The 27,008-nt window shown below is 46.7% G+C and overlaps 1 protein-coding gene across 1 annotated transcript in view; it reads right to left on the reverse strand.

Moving 5' to 3' along the window:
• The window catches only part of adarb2 (adenosine deaminase RNA specific B2 (inactive)), a 117,630-nt gene that overhangs the window by 90,498 nt on the left and 124 nt on the right, over positions 1 to 27,008 (reverse strand). The gene's annotated exons all lie outside the window — the stretch shown is intronic.

Consider the following 27,008-nt stretch of genomic DNA (forward strand, 5'->3'; position numbering starts at 1 on the left):
TGTCCTTGTTTAGTGGTTACCCACAGCACAGTATACTGTAGTAGTAGTGGCTTTTAGAGCAAGCTCCCGCGTCCTCAACGTGTGACATGGTGTTGTGTGTGTGGGTGTGTGTTTCTAGTAATTGATATTTGTGTCAAGGTTTAATTGCTATTGCTATGTCTGGTAGATCCAACATGCCTATAAGTGAAGTGGTAATCGATTTGACCGACTTGCCCTTAAGGCAGAAAGGGAATGTGCTGATTATTGGTGTTGTGTATACATGGCCCACATTACTGATGCCACCTAAAACGTCCATATCCGTGTACAGTATTTCCTTACAGTAATATTGTGTTTAAACACTGTCAGTGACCAATGACCCATAATATCGCGGAGAGACCGTGTACAACCCTTCCCTCTGTTGGCACACCTCCCCAGGGGATCTGAGGCCAGGAGGAACATGGTTAGGGTGTGTGTGTGTGTGTGTGTGTGTGTGTGTGTGTGTGTGTGGGTGTGTGTGTGTGTGTGTGTGTGTGTGTGTGTGTGGGTGGGTGTGTGTGTGGGTGGGTGTGTGTGTGTGTGTGTGGGTGGGTGTGGGTGTGGGTGTGTGTGGGTGTGTGTGTGTGTGTGTGTGTGTGTGTGTGTGTGTGTGTGTGTGTGTGTAATGACACTCTGCTTTGTTTCTGTGGGCATGCCTTCACAAGGGAGGATTTCACAGGCTTTAATCCAACCGTTTACAAGACAGCCACTTTACAGGGGCATTGTGGACGTACTGCTTCCCTCCATTTACTCCCCGGCATGGCACTCATTCCTGCTAGTTTAACGCTACCACGACTCCGGGGGGAAGGATTAGGATGCGACACGCGCCGCCTGCTCACAGAGGAAGTGGGCACACCACTGTTGTGTTGTGAGCGGTCTTCAGCCTGCCATGACTCGCTCTCCCTTCGTTGACGATATGGTAAAACACTTTTATTTACATTTAGTCATTTAGCAGACGCTTTTATCCAGAGCGACTTACAGTTAGGACAGGGACATTCCCCCTGAGGCAAGTAGGGTGAAGTGCCTTGCCCAAGGACACAACGTAATTTTGCACGGTTGGGAATCGAACCGGCAACCTTCTGATTACTAGCCCGATTCCCTAACCGCTCAGCCACCTGACTCCTTTATGAAGACAAAGGCTGAAACAAAAGGGGACAAGATGGAGGGACGGATCACTTCATCTGTTATCCGCTCAACTCTTCTCGCCCCCCTCGCCATGAATCGTAGCCGTGGTTGGATTGTCCGATTTCCACTGCTCTGCCTCCGTAGGGGGCAGGGCTAACGACACGTCACTTATTGAACCGGAGGGACAGAGGTTCACCTCACACGGAGTGACACCAAGACGTATTTTAATTTATTTTGCACGGCTAACCAAAAAGCGATTACTGTCGTGAGTAAAGCCATTAAAAGTCTGACCTTTTCCACATTGTGTGTGTTGGCACCACATTATTATAACTTGTGTTGAGTTTTTTAGCATGATTGAATGTTTGTAGTGGGGCTGGGAAGGTAAAGGGTAGCCTGTCATCATACACAAACCACACACGAACACTGGTCTTATGCTCTTCAGCGGTCTTGGTGTTAAGAACTTAAGAGGGCACATTTACTAAATGACCTCTTCAGTGTATAATGCCAGGTACAGTAGAAATGTTAGGTTCACTCAACCAGATAATTTGCAATTCAGATGGTTTGTGTATACCAATGCTTAATCTACAAGTTACTTTCAAATGACACACCATTATATGAGACATTTAGGAGCGTCTACAATTTTAAAATGTCACCAGAGCGAAATAAAACAACAACTTTTGCATAAGGTCATCATAGTGATCATGGAACAATCCATCACTGCTCTGGGGGGCAACCACAATTTGCAACTGATTAACTGGAAATGTGAAAGTCAGCCTAGCTACTTGTCTGTTTTCGTAAGGGTTATGTCCTGAACATTCCATTAGCACATTTTCAGAGGTATTGTCCATCCTATTTCAAATAAATGGTCCAAGGTACAGCCTGTGTCCCTTTGTGAATAAATCACTCTGAAATGTCCTAATTAAGTCCACCATTGTGTCAAAGGAAGTCCGTTACTGGTATGGGGAAAAAGTCTGAAAAAAATCTAATTCCTTCTCTGAACAGCATAACAATGAGCGGGAATGGCCAGGGTCTGACAAAAGAGAATTCACAACAGCTGAAGCGCACAGGCATTCTTTTACTTCCTATTATGTTGTACCTTAGAGATGTTGCGATCTGATTTTCCACTGAGCCATGCTGCTCAAAATCTCTCCATTCAGATGCCTGTCTATCTTAATCGTTAAATATGTGTTTTTGATTTCCCCACAATGTACACTGTCACCCTTTTCGCCACCGCCGGAAAGAGAAAGAAAGGATGGATATCTGCCGAAGTTGAATAAGGAAAGGCTGGATTGCTGATGAGAAACGTTGACAATAAGGACATTAGTGAGGGAACAATGTTGATATTGATAAATGGTGCGGAGTGCTTGGTGTGCCCAGATGTTCACCATGCATCCCTGGCTCCGGAGAGAAGCCGAAACAGAAGGAGGGGAGGGAGAGGGAGGGGGGGGGGGCGAAGGGCAGAGAAAAGGAGAGAGACAGACAGAGAGAGAGCGAGAGATTGAAAGCAAGCAATACAGAGTAAGACAGAGAGACAGACAGAGAGATGGACTGAGTATGAATGACAGATTGGGGGGTAGAGGAACTAGACTGAGAAAAACAGACAGAGAGAGAGAGAGAGAGAGAGAGAGAGAGAGAGAGAGAGAGAGAGAGAGAGGCGGGGTTTGACAGTAAACCCAGCCAGCTTAGGGTTGACAACACTTGTCAGAGTGCCACAGACTACCAGCGTAGCGTAGAGCAGAGCACAGGGGCGTAGAGCAAAGCACATGGTCGTAGAGCAGAGGGGCGTAGAGCAGAGCAGAGGGGCGTAGAGCAGAGCACAGGGTCGTAGAGCAGAGCACAGGGCGTAGAGTAGAGCTCAGGGTCGTAGAGCAGAGCACAGGGTGTAGAGCAGAGCACAGGGCGTAGAGCAGAGCTCAGGGTCGTAGAGCAGAGCACAGGGCGTAGAGCAGAGCACAGGGTGTAGAGCAGAGCACATGGTGTAGAGCAGAGCACAGGGCGTAGAGCAGAGCACAGGGTGTAGAGCAGAGCACAGGGTCGTACAGCAGAGCAGAGGAGCGTAGAGCAGAGCACAGGGCCCAGAGCAGAGCACAGGGTCGTCTTGGGACGTGTACTACACGGGCAGGCGGATCACTTTCCCAGATTACTGTGAGAGAGACGTGATGCTTAAAGACAGACAGAGGGAGGAGGGGGTAGAGAGAGAAAGGGAGAGAGGGAGAGAGAGGTAGAGAGAGAGAAAGGGAGAGAGAGACGTAGAGAGAGAGGGAGAGAGAAAGAGAGAGGGAGACAAAAAGGGAGAGAGAGAGGTAGATAGAGAAAAGGGAGAGGTAGAGAGGAAGAGAGAGAGATGCAGGCTGCAGTGGTGACTAGCAGGGGGGAGTCGTCTCTTCTAATGCTGACATGGTTGGGGATCAAGACGGGGGCTCATCAACACCAGCGCTCTCTGATCACTGTGAAGAAAGCCAATGCACTATGGGTAATGCCGCTGATTAATGGCATTCAGCAGACATTAGGCGGAATTATTATCTCTCGTGTGCTGTGCCGCTCACTCTCTCCAGCTAGGGTAATTATTGTGGTGTCGCTCCAAGGGATGTTTTTTGGAAAATATGTCTTTCTCAGACATTGTCTATCTTATTTTTTTCTCCTCCTCTCTCTCTTTTTCTTTTGCTCTCTGTTTTTCTTTCATCTCTGGAAACATCTTTGTATGGCTGGCATCTGCTATGTTGAGATACATCCAGTGAGCTGGCTTGGACCTGGCAGGGTGTCGTCAGAGACGGCCTCTGTCCTCCGAGATGAAACCATGATAGGAAGCTGGGGAAGGTGACGAATGTCCAAAAACACCAAAAAGGTTTGGATGAGAGATGTGCAGGGGGGTGGGAAATATGAAGGGAATGTGAGCAGAGAACAGGGAGAGAGAGAACTGAGGGAGAACAGAGGTAGAAAAGAAAGAGAGAAGAGAGAGACAGAAAACAGAGAGAGAGGGAGAACAGACAGCGGTCCATGGCTGAGGGTTAGACAGGGCTGAGGGTTAGACATGGCTGAGGGTTAGACATGGCTGAGGGTTAGACAGGGCTGAGGGTTAGACATGGCTGAGGGTTAGACAGTGACTCAGTGTGGGGTGGAAACCTACAGGTTTTATGTCTCTAAAAAAAGCTTGGCAGCTTGGAAAATCTTGAGCCTTAGACTTCACACACACACACACGCACACACACACACACACACACACACAGGCACACACACAGTGACAGACACACTCACACGAGCACATTTTTGTCAAAACAGTCCCAACAGTCATCTTTTTATTTGTGCAGTTGTCAGGCATACTCTGAAGGGTGCAAATGAGCAATTACTGAGTCTGCAGCTTAGCAGAACGAGACACTTGTTGCTGGGTTACAACTGTGTGTCACCTGATACGTCACCTTTATGTGTGGCGTGGACTTAAACACTGCTGTCAAACCTGTCTCCGAAGACAGCTGACTGCTGGATCGTACTGAGCAGGCATGGCCATGCTGTCCTGGGTGGGGTCTGATGTGGGGTGGCGTGGTTTTGGCACAGGGGTTCTGATCCGTCCCAGAGAGAGGGTGAGCCCCTGGCCACAGGGGCCGGAGGGGGGAGGACAGGGTGGGTGGGGGGGAACTGGCACTTGACAGAGACGGAACCCCACAGGGTCGATGTGGGGGAAGGTCAGAGAGTTTTTCTGGGGGGTCGGAGGGGCGGGGGGAGGGGGGGGGGGGAGGGGGGGGGGACGTCTGTGTTGAGCTGGGCAACCTCAAAACAGGATGTGCCAGAGGCAGACATTTAGGAGGGCTAAAGTGTGTGCGTACGTGTGTATGCATGTGTGTGTATGCGTGTGTGTGTGTGTGTGTGTGTGTGTGCGTTGAGAGCAGAGTTAATAGAAGCTGACAATAGGGAGGTGCAGCTCCACCTTCGACAGTCTGTGACAAGGACATTTGACAACACCACAACAGTCCAGCCGTCACCTCAGGTCAACAGGCTCCACACTGATGACAGGAGACAGCGACAGGGTTCCAATAGACCCACACACACGCACACGCATTTTTTATTTGTATCTTATTATAACATCATCTGAAATATACAATGGTGCCTGAACCCTCTGAGACTCGAGCAGAATCCATCCAAGCCACGTCACCCACCTACAGCTCTGGGGGCGGGAGAACCACCAGGATATTCTGACACAAGCATTTTTTTTTTTGCAACAATTTTGCATTTCTTTCCCCCCCTGAGCCTGATTTCTTTTTCCTCTTTATCTCCAGTGCAGCTGCAGAGGAGGCTAAAAGCTGGAAGTTGTTGTCAGGGTTTGGTGCAGCTATTTGTGGGCAGAGGGGAGGGCCAGACTGGGTGTGTGGAGCTGGTGGTCCTGCGAGAATGAGAGATGAGGTCTGACAGCCAGTAAGTGTACCAGAGGGAGGTGTGGAAGTCTGCTACAATGCAGGGTGACATCTGGAGATTTTTAGGCAAGAAATGCTGAAGCTGGAAAAGGAAAACATGAACTCTCCTAAAACCATACAGTAAGAAGATTCTGCATACAGAACATTCTCACAGCCAAATAGTATTAATCATAAGTCCATAAGAGCTATTTCTAGTTATATATTCATACATGCTAATACAATATCTACACTGTTTTGGTGCCCACACTACAGTATATCACCAGATTGGCCTATACATGGTTTCCACACAATCACAACCCGGCTGATTATTTCATATCAATTGCTCATCCAATCAGCTCTACTCCAGATAGCTGAAAATACAATTTAACAGCCACTTTGTTATGATTACATTTTTTTTATCTGATAGGATTTTTTTTTTTTACCAAGCCATTTGAGGAACCAAAAAGACCTCCAGCAGAGAGGTGCCGTCTAAGGCTCATTTAATTCTGGCAATAAGAGCCGTAATCAAGTCTGAAATAACAAAGGCTCTCTGCGACTTGGAGACACGGGGTTAATTTTGCCAGCGCCACTTGAAAGTCAGCAGGTTGCTGCTTAATTAATGGAGCATGACTCCAGTCCTCAGGCAGATCCTCACAGACATGGAGGGGCAGGGAAGAGACCTTCCCACACGCACACACAAACACGCACAGGCTCTGCGCACACTCATGCCCGCACACACACACACACACATTTGTTCTACACACACTACCTCAGGGGAAGCGAATCAACCTAGCTGACAGGAGCAGAAAGCTGCACAGCAGCAGCACACACCTACACACACACACACTTTATCAGTTTCTTTCATGGCAAGGATAGTGTGTGTGGTGAGACAGGTTAGTGTGTGTGGTGAGACAGGTGTGTGTGTGTGTGGTGAGACAGGTGTGTGTGTGGTGAGACAGGTGTGTGTGGTGAGACAGGTGTGTGTGTGAGACAGGTGTGTGTGTGGTGAGACAGGTGTGTGTGTGTGGTGAGACAGGTGTGTGTGTGTGGTGAGACAGGTGAGTGTGTGTGGTGAGACAGGTGTGTGTGTGGTGAGACAGGTGTGTGTGTGTGTGGTGAGACAGGTGTGTGTGGTGAGACAGTTGAGTGTGTGTGGTGAGACAGGACAGGTGTGTGTGTGGTGAGACAGGTGAGTGTGTGTGGTGAGACAGGTGTGAGTGTGTGGTGAGACAGGTGAGTGTGTGTGGTGAGACAGGTGTGTGCGTGTGGTGAGACAGGTGTGTGTTAGAGACAGGTGAGTGTGTGTGGTGAGACAGGTGTGTGTGCGTGGTGAAACAGGTGTGTGTGTGTGGTGAGACAGGTGTGTGTGCGTGGTGAGACAGGTGTGTGGTGAGACAGGTGTGTGTGTCGTAGGTGAAACAGGTGTGTGTGTGTGGTGAGACAGGTGTGTGTGCGTGGTGAGACAGGTGTGTGTGTGTGGTGAGACAGGTGTGTGTGTGTGGTGAGACAGGTGTGTGGTGAGACAGGTGTGTGTTAGAGACAGGTGAGTGTGTGTGGTGAGACAGGTGTGTGTGTGTGGTGAGACAGGTGTGTGTGCGTGGTGAGACAGGTGTGTGTGTGTGGTGAGACAGGTGTGTGTGTCGTAGGTGAAACAGGTGTGTGTGTGTGGTGAGACAGGTGTGTGTGTGGTGAGACAGGTGTGTGTGTGGTGAGACAGGTGTGTGGTGAGACAGGTGTGTGTTAGAGACAGTTGAGTGTGTGTGGTGAGACAGGTGTGTGGTGAGACAGGTGTGTGTTAGAGACAGGTGAGTGTGTGTGGTGAGACAGGTGTGTGTGTGTGGTAAGACAGGTGTGTGTGTCGTAGGTGAGAGCAACGTGACGCTGCGTTGCCTGATTTAATGCAAACATACAGAGCAGGTCGACCACGGCCTACGGAGACACCCTGCAGGAGACTAGTCAGCGTGGGAGGGAGAGGAGAGGGGACAGGAGGAGAGGGGGAGGGAGGGTAGGGAGGGAGAGAGGGGAGAGGGGACAGGAGGAGAGGGGGAGGGAGGGTAGGGAGGGAGGGGAGAGGGAGGGAGGGGAGAGGGAGGGAGGGAGGAGAGAGGGAGGGAGTGAGGAAGGAGAGAGGGAGGGAGGAAGGGAGGGAAGGAGAGAGGGGGGGAGGAGAGAAGGAGGAGGGAGGGATGGAGGGAGGGGGAAGGAGGGAGGGAGGGTTGGGGTCAATGTCAGAGGCAGGTATCCTTGTGCTGTGATGAGCAGGCAGGCAGAAGGGTGACACAGCCATGATTACACAGGACCCAGCTGACCTGGAGAACTACCTCTGACTGCACACGCACACGCACGCACACACACGCACACACACACACACGTGCGAGCGTATGACTGTACACACGAGAGTCAAGTCACTTAGAGACCTATTATTCACCATCACACACACACGCTGCTACATTGACACTCCCACACCTGATTCATTTAGAATCAGGACACATAACAGTGCTGTGAAAACAAGAGGCATATGGACCGAAGCAACACACCTGTTCAAGAACACCACAACCTGTTGTCAGCTCCAGCTTGAGGTGTGTGTGTGTGTGTGTGTGTCGGGGGGGGGGGGGGGGGGGGGGGTGTAATTCTTAGACTCTTCTCAGCTCACAAATTTCTAACCAACATATTTTACATTAGCACATCACATACCAATAAGCAGTGCAATGTGTTCAACGGGTAAAGCAGAGACTAGTGGAAAATCTGTTTTGAATTTGTTCGTTCATTCATTCATTCATTCAAAAAAAAAAGGGAGTTCAATGGGAAATGTCATTAGTGAAAGCCTAACACTGCTTTCATGTCAACGCTGCCGTCGGAAATTAAGGCTCACCCTCCTCTGGATCTCTGGAATGAAGATAAATGTTCCCATCATACTGTGGTTCCTACCTAACCTCACTGGGGAAGGCTTTCCCTGTAACACACAGGCACCAGCACAGTCTACCACAAATGACTGTAATTTAGCTTTTAAGCCGAATCCTGACCCAGAAACATAATTCATTATCACACGGCAAAAGAATTAATCTGAAACTCTGAAAAATTACTTATAAAACCCATCAATGCTCTGACAAGGGTAGTAAATCTTGGCATGCACTCAGGTGTGACTACGTTGCACGAATCAGGTGTTAAATTTGGAATTAGCTGCTCTCCGGCTAACAACACATACATCACCCTAATGCAGTTCTGTCATTGCAGCGCTGGGCTCTAATCAGGGCGCATCTGTGTGCTGATGGCTCTCAGCCCTGGGACTGCACACACAGAAGAAGACCTGAGGACCGAGTGTTTACACTGGGCCCTCAGTCCCTGCCACTGCTAGCCAAGCAGGGGACCCATACTGTAGGCAGGGGGGGGGCAGTATGTGTGCCCCGATGAAAGGTTGTATTCTTTATTTACATTTAGTCATTTAGCAGACACTCTTATCCAGAGCGACTTACAGTAAGTACAGGGACATTCTCCCCGAAGCAAGTAGGGTGAACTATCGTGGCCCCACTGAGGAAAGCTGACATGCAACAGAGATCTCGGCCCTAACCTAAGCAAGTCTGAGCTCCACGCCTCCTAACTGCCTCTGATGTGACCTGGGCAGGCTCGACAACAAGGCTCCCTCTGTCTCTGTTCATGAGGCCAGCTGACACCATGGTGACCGTGACACCAGCTGATCGTCACAATCACGTGTCGGCAGAGTCAATATAAATACGCCGCTCGGTTTACACCGGACGCCATTTTACTTTTCACGTCCTGTTTTCTTGGTATAAAACACAGGAGGTGTTTGACAGTTCTTAAGGTGGGAGGAGAGTTTCACCCCCCCCCCCCCCCCCCCCCACACACACACACGCACACACACACACACGCACACACACACACCTGACTCCTCTACAGCTCCATCTGTGTCCGGACACCCAGGGATTATCAGCTATCAGTGGCAGCGTCTCCGTTGGGGCCTTGCCTCAGCTCATCTCCTCCCGTGCAGAGCCGCTTGGCTGCCTGTTATAATTGAGGCTGATACCATTCCCCATGGCTGCCATCTTCCCGGTCTCCCTCATCTACCCTCACTCCTTCCCTTCCGTTCTCTTCCTCCCTTATCACTCTCCGAATACCTTTCCTCGGGTCATTGAGACGAACCAGCAGACTTCCAGTTTGGCAGGCAGTTTGTCCTGTGGTCGAAAATTTAAATTATTTCCCCTGTTTACTCCCCCATGACTGACACTGCAGACAAGGAAACAGCCTTCTTCCTTTCTGAGGGACAGCCAAATACAAATATTTTTGGCAACACTTTACGATTGAGTTTTTCTCAAAAAACGAAACAAAAAACATGTCAGCTGTCTACGAAGTGAGGGCGAACGGAAGTGCGTTTTCAAAGGTTTGCCTGAGTTCAGAGGTGTGTTGGAGCTTTGATCGTGACGGGTAAGAGGCTGCCTGCGATACAGGTGAAAGCAGCTGACGAGAGATTCCGGACGACTTATTGTCGAGCGTTAGCGAAACGGGTCCTCTCGGGCTACACACTAGCTACCTTCATTATTTGTGTACACTGACAAAAAAAAAATGCTGGGCTACAGTGAGATACTGCCGGTGCGCTGTCAGCGCTCTCGTGAGTCGAGGTCTGAGGAGAATGAGTGTCGCTACAAAGAAACGAATGAGAAACGCGTTCACTCTTCGATTTGAAAAAAAAAAGCCAGTTGGATTCAGGGTATACTTACGGTGACCAGACGTCCTCTTTTACCCGGACATGTCCTCTTTTCGAGACCTAAAAGAATGCGTCCAAAATAGGCCTGGATTTTGCCTCGTTGGATATTTGTGTTTCTCTAGGTCTTTCACAAACTAGTTATTACGCCCTTACAATTTTTGTAAAGGGTATCTCCCTTACGTTCCACCTTCTTGCGCGAGCTCTGACTGTAGAGAGAACCGTCATTGGTCGACCGCCTTCTCAGTGTTGCCAGATGCACGATAATCATCTTCCAATAATGATCATATTGAGCCTTTGGTACGATACTTCGCCATTTCAAATCTGGCAACTCTGCCACCACCACCACAACCCCCGCCGCGACGAAGTGTCCTCTTTTTCACTAACTCAAATCTGCTCACCCTAGTATAGTGCCATTACCTATCTGTGTCAACACCATAAAACAACATACTGTTCGTCTGTCACCATAACAATGGGCCAGGACACACTATGGCGTGAGTTGAGGTGGCAGACATCTCAGTTTCACCACTATGTCTACTAGTCACATACTGAATCGAGAAGCAATCAAATCAAAGAGATACATCTTTGTATTTTATTTTATGGCTGGTATGATAACGCACAACACAAAAATGGCACATCAAATGACCCATTTTGTCAGATTGCTGTTTTGACCCAAAAGACCAGCTGGTGAAATGGTTTATGTTTTTTTATGGATGATAGAACAGAGTATGAACTGAAAAGAAAACCCATAGACATCATTCTCAAGCTTTCAGACAAAATGATCCCTGTGTGCTTATGTAAAGGCACCTGCAAATTATCTCTGTCTGTAAAATGAGTGGCCAGCCACCGTCATGTTTGTCTGGCCCATTCTAAATACATTTCTACAATTTATGAGAAATCTATTTAGCATGCACTCAGCCTATGTTCTGTTTTTTTTCATTAGTGCATGTAAATGCACTGGCAGAATATATACATTGCACACATATAGGACATTCTAGCCAGTCTGACTATTTTATTGGAGCCTTCTATGAGAGTGCACACTAAACAAACCAGCATATGGGTACTCACACATATTCTCTTTTTTCTTTGTCTCTGTCTCTCTCTTTGTCTCTTTCTCTCTCACACACACACGCACACAAAGACTCTAGATACTGACACTAATTTCTGACCCAATTCCTCATTAAGTAACTCAATGTCAAACTACAGGCAGGGGAATAGGGCTCAGTCCCCCTGTAACAATAGCTACTGTACACCAACTACTTGTATGATAAAGAAACATGACCATACAGTACTGTGGCTAAGTGTGTTTTGAAGAGCGTTCATGGATGCTTCCGTCTATGTTGCAACGTTTGGCCACAACTCAATAATAAAAAATATAAAAGAATTATGACAAACATAAAACTTGAATTAAAAAACCCTCATCTATTACTAAAAGTCTATTTCTGTCACCAGATAATTTTCACAGGTCACGAATCCCATCCCCTAACCCTCCCCCAGCTACACACCACAGAATGCATCGTGTCCACCAAAATCAAAAGTGTTAGCCAGGGAAGGTTGGTGGGAATGTGGGCCCACAGCCAGAATTCTGCCCTGCGTTTTCCCTGGCATGGGCACACCAGACACTGGGTGTGAGAAGACTAATGACTGTCCCTGCGACTGGAGAGTAAGGCAAACCCCCCCTCCTTGCCTCCTCCAGATGGACCCAATTAAACCATTAGGCAATGAGTGGAGGCTGATGACTCCATCAGGGCCTGTTCTGGGCTTAAATAAACGCTGCTGCGAAATAAGGCTGCGTTCGAAATTACGGCTTCGTTCCCATGCTGTTTACCAAACACTTTGAAGTGGAGGGGGTGGTGGGGGGGGGGGAGCCTCTTTTGTATCTGTTTTCTCGACTCTGCCTCTTTTTTCGTACGGTTCCTCCACACAGGGATGTTTTATCGCCGGTGTGAGGGGGGTGCTCCTGCTCCTCACTGCCCGGGGCCCAGACTCTTGAGGAGGACGATAATTTAGAATGAAATACGCCAGAATGAGATCTAGAGTGGCTCAGTCCTCACTTACCCTCTCTCACTCTCTCTCTCTCCCTCCCTCCCCTCCCTCTCTCTTTTTCTCCCGGGTCCAGTTTATCTGTCATCACCTCAGCCGTCCCCATATATCCAGGCATATCGTCGATGTGATTCAGACCTGCCATCACTCAGTCTCCCGCTGCAGCTTCGCCCCGACACAGAGCTCCTCTCAGAGGCAGCACTGACGGAGCCGCACACACACACACTCCCGCTCACTGGACGCACCGGTACCATGGAGGCTCTCCTCTCCGTATGGGTCCGGGAGACAGCAGCCTCAGTCTGGTGCGTTCAGAAACGCCGGCCCTCCTCTCCCCAGCGATGGCCGTGATGTACCGGCTCGCACAGGGAGAGGATCGTTTATCTTGTGGGAAAATGTTGGGACGCGGCGCTAGGAAAGGACAAACCGTTTCCCGTGCAACAGAAGGAGCAGACGTTATCTAACTCGGTGTGGCAGGCCGTCCTCAAACATAACCCGGCAGATGCACGCCTCTAAAACCAACACTTGAATTTATCACCCTATTACCCTATAGGGCTTTCATAATGTGTGGTGATAAATTCTCCCTGGACGTCTTTGATGCTTCAGCTGGGGCGGTCTGTTCGACACGGGGTGGAGACAGACTGAGAGCAGTCAGGCTGATCACACAGATCAGGTCCCTCGCACCTCCAGCAGGGGATCGTGGGAAATGGTGTTTTCCTCTTTCCCCTGTGTTGATTGACAGACCACAGGCAGCAGGTCATCGTGCAATTGAACCTCTGAGACAGCCGTCGTTCTCCCTCCGTTCGCTGCGGCGAATCGCTTCAATGGGAAGGCTGATGTTTACCTGCCCTCAATGACAAACACAGTCCCTGTTGTCCTCCTGTCCCTGCTCCGTCCCACCATCAGGCACAGGAAAGATAAAGGATCGCTCTCTCTCTCTCTCTCGTTTCTGTCTTTCTCTGTCTCTGACAATGAAATACAGGGACACCAATCTGGGGAGGGGGGGGGGGGTAGGGGGTGGGGGGTGTCCCCTGACGCGGCTACAGCTGTGTGGCTGTCCTACTTTCTGCCATCCACAACCCTGCCAATTCCTCTACCACTTAGCCCTACCAACACAACCTCTCTGTCTCTCTTTGTTTCTCTGCCGTTCCCCTCCCGCGTCTGTGATGTATGCGCGTCTTCTCTTTTCTCCAGTTCCGTCACTCAACTTACCGGCGGATGACAGCGTCAGAGATAAGGGGCCAGACAAAAAGTCAACATTCCTGCGAACATCTGTTCCGTTTCGTCGGTTCCTTGCTCTGATGCTCCATTTTACGTTTGATTTCTCTGTCAGGGTCGGGGGAATTCTGTTTTGAGCTGCTAGCGCATGACATGCTACACAACTTCCAAACCATGGTGCTGAATTAAAGATGCGACATATGCTTCTGACTTTGCCTTAGTGATTATATAAAGGGCAGAAATAACCCTTTCCTAAAAGGCTTGTTAACTTTATCAAATATAGATTACAGCATTAATGTGTTTCTTTGTCAGAACCCTATCGGTAAAGTGATCTTCATACACAGTATTTTGGGTCCTACACAAAAGAATACAACCTTGTTCACAAGCCAGGGCTAAAACCTGACTGTTCCCCAACGAAAACTGAAAGCCCAGACATGGGTTAGGGTTAGGCAAGATTCTCCTGAACGTGGCCCTGGCCCTCAAACCATCTCCTGTACATCAGCAGTGCCTCAGCAACAAAACAACAGAAGCAGAAACTGCAGAGCCTCATTTTGAAGCAGCGTCCTCGGCAGCCCACCAGGCAGCTCAGGCTGCACTTGTCATGCTCAAGCTGAGAGGTGGCACATCCCTCGCTTTGGCCTGTTCTCCCTGCGCCTCCCCTAGCCTCGCAACCCTCTAATAATCACTGACACTCGCAGCTCTCCTACATCCCCTCCCTCTCTCCTCTGGCGCTCCGAAACCGGCAATTGGCCTCAAACGAGCCAAACTTAATCCCATCATCCTTTGCCTCCCGCCTGCAACGCTGACTAGCGTGCCGACAGAGAAGAACAAAGGGACTAATAGAGCCTCACCTCTTCTTTTCTCGTTCCGTTCCTCTCCCGCCTCTCTTTCTCTCCCTTGCTCTCTCGCTCTCTCTCCCTCTCTGACGGTCTGTTACCCTGCCTCCCCTGTCAAATAACCGCCATGTTTAGCATCGTCTCCTGTCGCCGTACAGTCTTCATTGTTCTGCGTAATTGCACTCAGCGGGCCTTGAGAGCTGCGGAGCTCCTCTTCAGACGGCTGTGTTACTCCCTCTCCTCTCTGTGCTGTTTGTCTTTCATAAACACATCTTCCATCCTGCAGGTATTCTGGGGCAGTTCAGAGAGTGCTACGGGCAGCCACGCCACGGAGCCAACAGCACATAAAAACGACTTCGAAAACCAGCGCCTTGACCTTCTGGACTCCCACGCTCAATAAACGTAATGTTGCTCCAGCGTGGCATGCTGTCACCTGCCATCGCCACCTCCCTTTCCCCACTCCCCCCCCCCACCCCCCTCCGTCTCTATTCCTCTCCTCTCTTCATCCATCATTCTGTCGTTCTCTAAACTGGGACAGCCCATCACTGTGGTGCTTAACCCCTCTTTCTGTAGTCGTCCCCCCCTCCCCCCTCGGCTGTTGAATCTACGCCTTCTCCGCACCTGCCTTCGTGCCAGAGAATGTGCAGGTCTCTCCTGAGGGGATTGCAGGGACTGGACCCACAGTGACTTCTGGGTTAAGGACACCTTTGTCACAAGTCTATACCTACCCACAGTATGCACACAGACCTACCAAAACATCCTGCCCACCCCAGGAACCACTTCCCATCTATCATCTAATCTTACCCCCGTCACAGATGGTGACCCAACCCTGTCCCACTTTCCTCCGCCTCCCCTAACACCCACACCCGGCCATGTCCCTCCTTATGTACCCGCCTCACACACCACCCTCATGCCCAGCCCCTGCCCTCCTCACCCTACTCCTCCTCCCCAGTCCTCCCTCTGCCCCCCAGGGCCTCTCCCCCTTCCTTTCCCCACCCCTCCACCCGTGGCTCCTCCACTGCCGCGAGAAGCAACATGAGCCCATGAGGTTTGGGAAAGAACATAACGGCATCATTATCCCCAACGACAGCGATGACAACAACGATGGCATATTAGTGCATAACGACATAGTGAGGAGGGAGAAAAGGGGCGCTGGAGGGAGGGAGGGAGGGCGGGCGGGCGGGCGGGAGGGAGGGAGGGAGGGAGGGAGGGAGGGAGGGAGGGAGGGAGGGAGGGAGGGAGGGAGGGAGGGAGGGAGGGAGGGAGGGAGGGAGGGAGGGAGGGAGGGAGGGAGGGAGGGAGGGAGGGAGGGAGGGAGGGAGGGAGGGAGGGAGGGAGGGAGGGAGGGAGGGAGGGAGCATTTAAAACAACGGGTCCCTTTTTGGGAAGTTCAATTAAATTGCTAGTGACAGCATGCATGTGAGGGCATAGCTGCCGAACACCACTTGACTCCCCTTCATTAGAGTGTGATGGTGCCAGGCTAGACTAGTTTTATATTTGGTGTATTTATAGCTGAATAAGCAGCTGGTGAATGGGACCCTGTAAGGATGCTGGGGGGGGACATTGCGATCTGGTCAAAGACCATATGAGAAACTAAAAGGGGTGACATGCAACAAGATAATCTTTAGGTGTTTGTTGATACAATCGGAGAGGCGACAAAAACAAACTTGGATAAGGGTAGGGGTCGTAGGATTGGAAACAGCATGATGTATTGGGTACCAGATGCAAAAGTTCATGTTTGTATGTGCGCGTTTATAGCTGTCTTTATAGCTATTAGAGTTGGATATTCCCTGGCCCAGGTCATTGCTCTGCATTGATTTCACTCGAACACTTTCCTACCATCTGAAAGAAAATCACTCAAGCGGAGGTTGACAAAGAGAAAAGAACAAGTAAGACATGTCAAATTAGCTTAGCTTAGCGAATCTCCTGACGATTGTCAATCTAATTAAAATATGGCTAATTATAACGTGTGTAAGCGTCAGATAACCACTCAGCCATAAAGTCTTGGCTGTCAGGTGTAAACAAGCCTTGTGACTGTTGGAGGAGGAAATTCAATCGACATCTGTTAATTTATCTCAGGCGGGAGACCAAATTGAAAAATGGATTGCTTTGAGTGCCACAGATCTGCATTGTGATCAAGGACCAATGCATTTCAGGCTGCACCTGCTTAGTAAACGATAATGGGCATCTCACTGTGTTGCCAAGGGCATTTTATCTGGCCAATAAGGGATCAAAGCACCATCTTCTCCAGTCCTATAGAGAAGCGAGACTAGGGGGAAAGGAGGGATCGGGACAGACAGGATAGGAGACTACCGACAAGGTGCTAATGACAACAGAATGTCTTCAATCAAAGAGTGAAATTCTTGCTGGAAGTGAACCAGAGTCTTCATTACAGCGCTCTAATGAGTAGAAAGGGGAGACAATAAATCCATTCATTCACTGAAAGCTCCCTGGCTCTGAAGTCCAGGCTAATGATATTGCATTTTCCTCTTTTAATAATAGGCCAATCCATATGGCCCCTGACTGCTTTCATAATATTGCTCCTACTAAAACTGCAGGGGCAGGGTCTTGACAAAGCTCTTTACAGAAATCATTTCCTATGGGAGATTAATTGACATTGCAGTGACAGTTTAAATGCAGGTTAAGAAGTTACAGTGAAATCAGGTGTTATTTTGCACCTTTGATTTGGAGGCAATCTCCCCATCAGTCTATGAATGTTTTTCATACACACCCAAGCAAGAGGCTGACTGTTTAGACAAACACATACGAAGAAGAATATAAATCAGCCTTTGACCAGAGCCTCTGGAGGATGATAAACCATGACTTCATGATTAACCATGACCTCATGATAAACCATGACCTCATGTGGCACCAGCGGATCTCTCAGCCTGGTTGAGATGAACCTGATTATTATCCTGCTTCCTCTTCTCATGTTTGGCTCACCCTGGGGTCAGACACACAATAACACCCCCTCCCTCTCTCTCTCTTTCTCCCTCTCTTTCTCCCTCTCTCTCTCTCTATCTGTCTCTCTCTGTCTCTCTCTGTCTCTCTCTCTGTCTCTCTCTCTGTCTCTCTCTCTGTCTCTCTCTCATACACAAACACACAGAAAGAAAATAAGAAAGAGAAAGACAGAGAATATCCATACCACCCTTTGACACAGCAGGTTTTTCAGACCATAGGAAGAAATACCGGTCCGAAGCAGATCCCATAGCAGCGAGCGGTAAGATCTTCAACATTGTAGCTTCTCAGGTCAAGTAGACTTGACATAGATCAAGTAAGGATAAAGAGGATGGATGAGGATTGATGGACACTGAAATTCAAAGTTGAGTCATTTCAAGAAAGTGCAAAGCATGAAAAGAAAAGTGTTCTTTTCAAACGTTGAAAGTCCATAGGTGTATCTCAGAGGAGTGCACAAGCCATATTTTGCAACCCACTTCACCCTATTGTTATATTAAAAGAACTCAGTGTGATCTGCGACATTTAAAGCCTATTTTCCTGCAGTCTGGCAACTTAGATAGTCCCTCAACTAATAGCACCTCCAGGCCCACAGATGTACATAGTGTTCCCCATGTCACCACCTGTATTATTTGAAGGTTTCTTTGTCTTGCAACATTGGATGTTTTAAGCTCCTGCGGCGGTGACAGTAAGGAAAGAAACTGCCTGAACAGGTAACAACTAGATAAGAGTCTGCAGTCGACAGCCACCAGAAGCTGACCTGTCGGGATTGCGTATGTGTTAATGAGGGTGTATTATTCACGCGTGTGCAAATCATGACTGTGCTGCATGTGTGTTTGCGTGTGTCTGTTGATCGTGATTGCGTGTGTGCGTGTCTGTAAATCCCGATGGTGTGTGTGTGTTTTTCCGGGTGTGTGGGTGTGTGCGTGCAAGTGTCTCTTCCTCTAATCCTCCTGATGGTCCATTCAAATTAAAATGAACCTCCATCACATTAATAGGAACACAAGAGAACAATGGCAGTCTTTCTCCAGTCGGCGGGAAGAGGAGAGGATTATCTGCACTATCGTCAGGACCATTACCATTAAACCCAGCAACCACTCTATCCTTTCTTTTTAAATGAAAAGAGAGAATGGTGGTATTCAACTGAACGTTTCCTATCTGCCTTCAGAGGTTCTGCAGTCCTGAGCTGCAGCCAGCTGTACTGGCAGTCAGACTGAGTACGTAATTATAGCTTTATCTGACCTGGAGATCAGATCTGATTAGTCGGATTAGTCAATTATCATACTGTTTCACATATATGATCGTTGTCATTGTCCTCATTATTGTCGACACTTTCATCATCACCCTCCTCATCATCATCACCCTCCTCATCACCATCACCTTCCTCCTCCTCATCACCTTCCTCCTCATCATCATCACCCTCTTCCTCATCATCATCATCATCACCCTCCTCATCATCATCACCCTCCTCTTCCTCATCATCATCACCCTCCTCAACATCATCATCATCATCATCATCATCATCATCGTCCTCGTGGTCATAAGCTGCCAGAGTTGCTGCATCAGCACCATTTTCTTATCACACCAGGACAGTAACAAATCCATCAACATGGTGATAATCACCAGCCTAATTATTCCTGATACTGTATGAAGACTAAACTGTCCTATTAAACGTGTTCAAACTTCTCCCACAGACCCAGTTGTCTAGTCACACCCACACAAGTGAGTATGAGGTGCGACATCTGTCAGGCTGCAGTGTTCCACATTATTAGACAATCGATGCCGAGTTCCGTGCACATGGTAGAAAAAAAGTTTTGGTGCTGCGGGTATGTGTCAACTCGATATAACACTCGGCAAGAAGAGACGGCATCACCACCATGTGAGATTTTACCTGAACATAGTCTGTGTCTAATTTAAGAACCGGTGTAAGTGGGTGTGTATATCTTCCCAGAGAGACGGAGTGTGTGTGTCCTTTAAGTTCGGCACAGCTTGTAGCCCCAGGTCTAGTCTACCCTTCAACCTTCACCAGCCACCGCAGCCTCAAAACGGCTGCCTGGGTGGGATTGTCTGGGTGTAAAAGAAAAGGAGAAAAATCGGGTAGGGTGGAATTTTTCCAGTTCATGCCAAAGCCATCCTGGCCGTTGCCAAAAGCTCTGTGCTGTGCAAACGATTCAACTGAATCAATCTCAATATATACTCAGGCCTTATCGGAGCAACCAAATACACTCTGAGCTTTCGAAGGCAATGGATAGGTAATTGGAGCAGGACATTATTGCAATACAAACATATCCAGTCTAGTTCAAGCTGTTCAAATCAAAAGTGGAAATGAAGTTAGGAAGATGGGGAAAATGAATATTTTGCCAATGACATAGTCCAACCATGGCAACAGCTGGAAAAATGCATAAAAAGTCCTATATACAATGATTTAAAGGAACACTGGGATGCTGAAAGCTCGGTGGCGGTTCAGATAGAAATCACATCAGACAAAGCTAATGCAGGCTAAGATTATTTTTTTTTAAACACCTTTTAAAGGATTTGCCAGATAAGCCCGGGCTGTGCGCATGGGAGCCCTCAAGGACGCTGGAATCGATGGATGAGAGGGGATTTACTGTAGGGCACAAAGTGGGAAAACTGTTATTTAATGTTGTGTGTGAGAGGAATAATGAAGCTGTGAAGAACCTCATATGCCTGCCATGGCTCTCATCATTATCAATGGCCTAATCTCCCATAACACTGCTTCAGCAGACGCACTCTGATCTAATGTGCTCCGCTTGTCCATTTAACACCTCCAGAATTACCACACTCATATGCATTTATGTATGACTGAATGGAGGAGGGTACAGATGACTCTTTGCCAGGATGAAAAGATTATCACTTTACGAAGCTGGGGAGTAGGGGAAACACACACTGCATAAACACTATTAATACTCGTCGTGTCATCATGTTTTATGTTTTATGCCGTGGTACAAACCGTAGCAGGAGCTAATATGCTATTCAGTGGTGCTCTTGGCAGTCACGTAAAACGTTAAACAGGCCCGATTTAATCGCAGGCGTGGCGAGCAGGATCCAAGGTTCCAATACCGTCGTCAAGGTCCCCGACAAGTCGATTGGAGGAGGAAGTCTTAGTGGCAGTTGGGCTGTGGAGATCTGAGTACGTAGCCACCCTCAATGCAACATCAAGAGTAGGCGCTAGGTCTCTCTTGAAGAAGCCCTTAAATCTGAATGAGACGTCCAGGTGAAATTAAAGGTTTTAAAGGCTACTGCACACTCTGACCTCGAGAGAGAGCCCGTCCCCCGAGAGGACCCGATGAAGTGCACCATCTTGTTAATGGAAATAAATGCTGTAACTGGGCCCCGCGGAAATAAGACTTGCCTCTTGCTCGCTAAAGTCCTTCATTAACTTTATCTAAAATAGGCCCCTTCTCCGATAGTAGAAGAAGAAGGAATGGTAAGCCGCTTCATCCAATTTCCTGGTATTATTCCAAATGAAACAGCGTATCGCTGTTAACTTTGCAATGTCAGCGTAGTGGAGTCGGTATGCCATGATGATGTCTGTGCATGATGTGTGAGGGCTTCGGTATGAAAAGATGAATTAGGGAAATTAACTTATTTTTTTCAGAACACACAATTCAGGGCATTTGGCTGTCAGATATTTCATGAGATCAGCATAATATTTGTGGAGCTTATGAGTTATGTATATACATAGGACTGCTTATTCATCACATTTCCTGGTTGTCAAAGAGATCCACGTGGAAGGATAGGGTTAGGGTTAACCTAACCTTTTCACCTCAGTAGTCAATAGTGTTAACAATGACAATAACTGTACAACAGCAGCTGTGTGAGGCTAGTTCTGACTCCAAGTGCAGAGAAGCAGAAAACGATACTGTCTGCCATCAAATGATCTGGACCCTCTCCAGTCTCCATATCATGACTCAGAATATGGCACAGTTAGTCCTAATTAGGATCACAAACTGTCAAGATGTTTTGCCACCACAATGTATGAGGTGTTATTCTGTAACTTTGGACGTATTTCAAGATAGTCACAATATGGCTCAAAACCCTCCCCAAGACCACATCCCTCCCCAAGACCACATCCCTCCCCAAGACTACATCCCTCCCCAAAACCACATCCCTCCCCAAGACTACATCCCTCCCCAAGACCACATCCCTTCCCAAGACCACATACCTCCCCAAGACTACATCCCTCCCCAAAACCACATCCCTCCCCAAGACTACATCCCTCCCCAAGACCACATCACTCCCCAAGACCACATCCCTCCCCAAGACCACATCCCTCCCCAAGACCACATCACTCCCCAAGAATAGATTCTCCCCGACAGGAAGTGATGACATTGATGTACCAAGGTACCGCTCTGTATATATGAAGACTGACAGCTGCCGGACTACTCTCTCCAATCAGATGGTTGTCTACAAGACTTATAGGTCGTGGAAACCCAGAACCTTAATCGATCACAGCGTTATAGTGGAGACGGACAACAATTTCTTTCATAACTTATCTTCTCATAGGCCCAGCAGCGAAATCACCACGGAGACCTTTATAATTTTTGATATTGAATTTTTATTGTCAGTGACTATTGATTTAATGTGTAGCATTGTTATATCAACCGATACTTTATAATTTGGTAGAGTCAGGGGGTAAAATACTTATTAGTAATTTACAGCGTATGCAATGATAACTTGGAACTCAACAGCTGAAATCAGAGTTCCCTTTTTGTCCCATTGGTTTTAATATTTCAGATTTATTTTCTTCATAACCTTAGTGAGCCGATTACCTCAGCAGCTCAGCTGTGTTATTGAGACATTTCAGCATGAAATTTGTTTTTCCTCACTGAACTTTGAGCAAAAAATTCAACCACAGAGCCTCAAAAGCCAAGAGGGGCTATTAAGAGATAATTACTAATTATGCTAATTTTCTAAGTTGTGCTATTTCTTTCCTTGGTCATTTTATCTGTGGTTCTCAAGAGAAAACAGTTACCATTCAATTTTAATAACCTTTTCTTCTCCGGCTAAATGTTCTATGTAGGACGGTGTGTCCTGAACCAAGGAAAACTCCAGCATAACCTTAATCAGGATGTGCCTGTGAATTCTAAAAGGCATGCGCCAACTAAAACATTGTTGTTGCCAGCGGCAATGACCTTCATTAACCTCATAAATGCCAGCAGTGTTTTGTCACAGTTCTTAATACGGTTATCAACACAAACAAATACAACAGAACTGTTGGAAGCCAAAAATAGTAGCATTTCCATCTCTCTGAAACTCAACTCAAGATCAATCCCAAACATCCCCAAACACATATTTTCACTGACATTGGGTTGTCCTACTGTTTACCTAAGCCTGCTCATTGCCTATAGTTCATTTGGGGGGGGGCCTCTCTCTACACACAAGGCTAAACACAGTATCATTTTATACAAAATAAAAGGTTACATTCTTAACTTTTCTGACACCTACACATTAATAATTGCAGTGATACAGGTCACAGTAACTATTCCTTACACAGAGACAACCTCCCCCTGCTGTATAAAAAATGTGACAGGAAACATTTATAATCTGTCAATTCCACACCTGCTTTCAGTAGCATTATAGTAATTATACAAGATACTCCTGTATACAAGCTGTAATAGGTATCCTACACGTGTTTATTATGAAGGTGGGTTTCTGAACACAGTACCACATCAGTAGCACTATTATTATGGTCAACCAAAGGATTACCGACCTTTGAATTGTCTAACAACATAGATATCCACCAATCACTGGTTATCAAGCAGCCCCCTAATTATTCATTCACAGTACAGGGTGCAAAATCACACAACAGCACTGCTGTGCTGTGGTCCCAAATCCCCGATCTTCTCCAATCAATGTTAAGATGGTTTCAGCTGTGCACACACATTGGCGTAATGGTTACAATCTCCACTGGACACTAACCCCCTCTGCCACCTCACAGGTTCAAATCCCTCCTCCCCCTGTGCCCTCGTCCCACCCAAGGCTGACTGCACCCTGCTTAACACTGTCGTCTACATCAACAGTACCGTTAATATGTCGGCCCTCTTCAGCCCCCCAAAAAAGCAACGTTTAGCTAGCAGCCGCGGCATGTCAGCAGCGACGGTTCCTCAGCCGAGTGTCACGTCTGTCTGGCTAATGACTGTGTGATGGCCCCTCGGTGTAGCGCGGCGAGGCTGAGCAGAAAGCCAGTGATCCAGTCATCTGCCCCGACCACGACGCCCCTGCTTCCCCCCGGCCACTTCCTCACGCCCAGCCCGACCTCCACACCCTCGTGGGGAGAAGACGTAAACAGTAATTGCTACATAAATTATGTGACAGTTGGTGTCAGCTGGTTCTGAATTCCCGACAGCTTTCGGATATGATGATAAGCTTTAAGACCTGACCTGAAGAGGGTTTATAGTTAGGGAGAAAATGTCATTTATTTTCTTATGTCCAAGAAACTGTTATCATATACTAATGATAGGGCTGGCAAAAGGAAAAATAAACGTGGAAATGAATACCGTAGTTATGTTGACAATGTGAGCTTCGGTCAGGTGCATTACAAATGAAACCTAAATAGAAAACTACCCTTGTGCCGATACAAACACCCGATCACAGCAATCAGATCAAATTATGATAAATGCTTTGCAGCACTGTTGGAAAATATGGCAAATGATTTTCACATTCAGCACAGTGCAGTACATTACAGTTCCTGGAATGTTGCGGTTAGGTAAAATGAGATAAATGATGAATAAATGAATATTCTATAATAGTGATCGGCCCACTTTTTATATCTACTAATCTTAATGTGTACGTGGGTTTTGATCAGAAGCACTTTCCTGTCATGTGGTCATATGCCAAGAAAAGAACAATAAATCAAGAATGAAGTAATAAAATCAAGAGGAACATCTGCTTACACTCTGTGAATACACACATAGATTTTCATACACAGCCCCCATCTCGAAATAATCTCCAGAATTTGCAAGGGATTAATTCCCAAATGCCATGTCCCCATAATCCCAGAATGGGTCCTGTTTGCCAAGAGAACTATAATCATAATTGTTTGGGCTCTCAAGATGATGAGTGTGTATTAGAATAACACACAGAGAATTACAATCTCATCTCCATTATCTGAACGAGGAGAAAAATGTTAAAACAATCTGCTGACATATCTGGCTTCATGTAATTAACAATGGTTACGCCACCCTTGGGTAAAATGAGATTGTTTTTCAGGATACTTAAAAAAAAAAATTGCACTTTAATTTCCAAAGCTTAGGGGTTTTGTTTTAATTTGTTGAACACAATTTTGGATACAATGTCAAATGGAAGATGTCAGGAAAAAAAATTCTCTCTCCCTCCCTTTATACCCAATCTCTCTGTTCTGTGTGCACCCTATAATGTTGCCGCAGAATGTGAAAACATTGGGGACTGTTATAGAGACCGTTACAGAGCCGTGTTTACTAGTTCTGAGAGATAGTTCATTTGCAATCGGCCCCTGCCCCTAATGTCCCATGCTATCAAACTGAATCAGCAGCACTGATAAATTAGCCATTTAGAAACACACTGTGAGGGAATGTCAGCCAATGTGCAATGCCTTGTGTGTTACTCATATGCAATGCTTAATGTTGTGGAACCAATTCTGTCATTTCCATTATGTAAATACATTTACCTTGGCACTATATTTGATGTATTGTCTTCCTTGTCTCTATTACTTGGGCTATTAGAAATCAGATGTTATGGAGCTGTGTACGGTTGTCTGCAGTTTGATGAGATGTGCAAACTGTTTGCAGAACCTTACTAAGTGTTCTATTGCTGTTAAGACTTGAAACTGAAAATGCCCTGAGCATTGGCTGTTCACTCATACTTACTGAATAAAACGCAACACAGACAAACTCAATGTTTTGCCTACTTCAAAACCACATCAAAATGACTAATGCTCAGTGCATTGCATTGCACAATAGTTAAAATAATTCCCTCCTCTTTTAGTCGAATAAGAAAGGTACATTATATTTAATAAACAAGAATAATTTAACAAGAACATTAATTTAATTTATACTTCATCTGATATGTGACAGACCAATGAGGAATGCTTTTTCAAGTTTGTAACACAACATTTTCATTTTAAAAATACCAGCATGAGTTTACCTTTAGGTATATCAAACTGGAGTATCCTCAGAAAAGGGAAATCTTTTTCAGTGATCTGGTCACTTAAGCCTACTTCATTTGAAAAGTATTAATTCAAGGGCTAATGTTTACTTTTTGTACTGTATTTCTTCAAACTAACCCCAACCTTTTACATTTTAATAAAAAGAACCACTCAAAAATCCCAACACATGTATAAAAACACTACAAACGGAGTGACATTTTGTCAACCTGTTAAATATTGGCTCAAAATATAGCAGATAACAAACAGAAAGAAAGTGACTGGCAGTGTGGGGGGAAAATAGCCTGATCAATGAAAGTTTGTTTATCAGCGCGTCCAGACAGTGACCCTGTCGTTGCCTGTTCCTGTCAGTGGAAGCGATAAGGCGAGCAGGTCAGATGACACCGGCCAGTCAAAGGCTATGTTGTCGCTGAACCTAGAGCCGATGACACATTCATTATTTTGCCTTGGCATCCTACGGCCTAGAGCTTCATCCGTTATCATGCGAGATGTGATATGGTTATTTCATATACTTGTTAACAACCATATAAATTAATAGAAACATTTAATTAATGTTACTTTAAGATTAATCGATTTTTCTCTCAGTCTTTGCCATGCACTCCTCTCAGGAGTGGGGAGTGACCTCAGGAGAGTGACAGTAACATGTAGTATAGGCTACAAATGCAAATAGACCTAATGCTACTTAAGTTAACAATTTACTAATATATGCTCAAATGTATGTGAACAAATGCCCTACACAAAGTCTAACAACTTTTTATGTACAATATGGAATACAAAATATATATCCACATGAAGTGTAGGCTACAATGAATAGACTGAGTGTTCAAAAGGAATCAGTTTAATAGTTCCACTTTAAGCCGTCTCCAAAATGTTGAGGGTTTGGAAGTCCATATCCAATAGGCCTGAACTATCATGCTTGTGACTGAGAGACGTATTAGGCTAGTGAAAACATCACATTTATCTGTAGCCTACTTAGGGTCGTAACTACAGCATGTTCTGTTAGTGTAAAATACTTAAGAGACACTTTATAGCACCGAAACCAGACTCCAAAAAATGCAATTGGCACGATAAAATTACAATACAAATGTACACGTCGAGCAACGGTTAAGGCCTTTCTGACAAAATCATGTGCACCTAAAACGACTTTTTGAGAAATATAATCGCTTAAAATAATTTTGGGCGAAAATATTTTACAGACTATACGTTGGTCTGCACAGATAGCCTATGATCTCCATGACATCTTAGGAACAACGATGTCCACGCATTGTATGTCCACGCATTGCACACTGAATGAAGCAAACTTCAACTTTACTGGCAGAAGGTGACAATGCGTCACCGGTCCGATGGAACGTAACCAGGCAAATACACTTCTTTTTGTCTATACATGGCATAAAGACAAATACAAACGCTTTGTATTTCAGTAGGTTATCTCGTAAAACGTCACCATCCGAAATTTTTGGGTGGTTAGGTTAAATGTAGCTCGACGTCAGCGCGCTCCGATACTCCTCCAAGGTGCACGCGACCTTTGTGCTCCAAATCCTTTCTTAAAAAAT

Source organism: Osmerus mordax, chromosome 15 (genome assembly GCF_038355195.1).
Source record: "Osmerus mordax isolate fOsmMor3 chromosome 15, fOsmMor3.pri, whole genome shotgun sequence".
In the NCBI taxonomy this organism is placed as follows: domain Eukaryota; kingdom Metazoa; phylum Chordata; class Actinopteri; order Osmeriformes; family Osmeridae; genus Osmerus; species Osmerus mordax.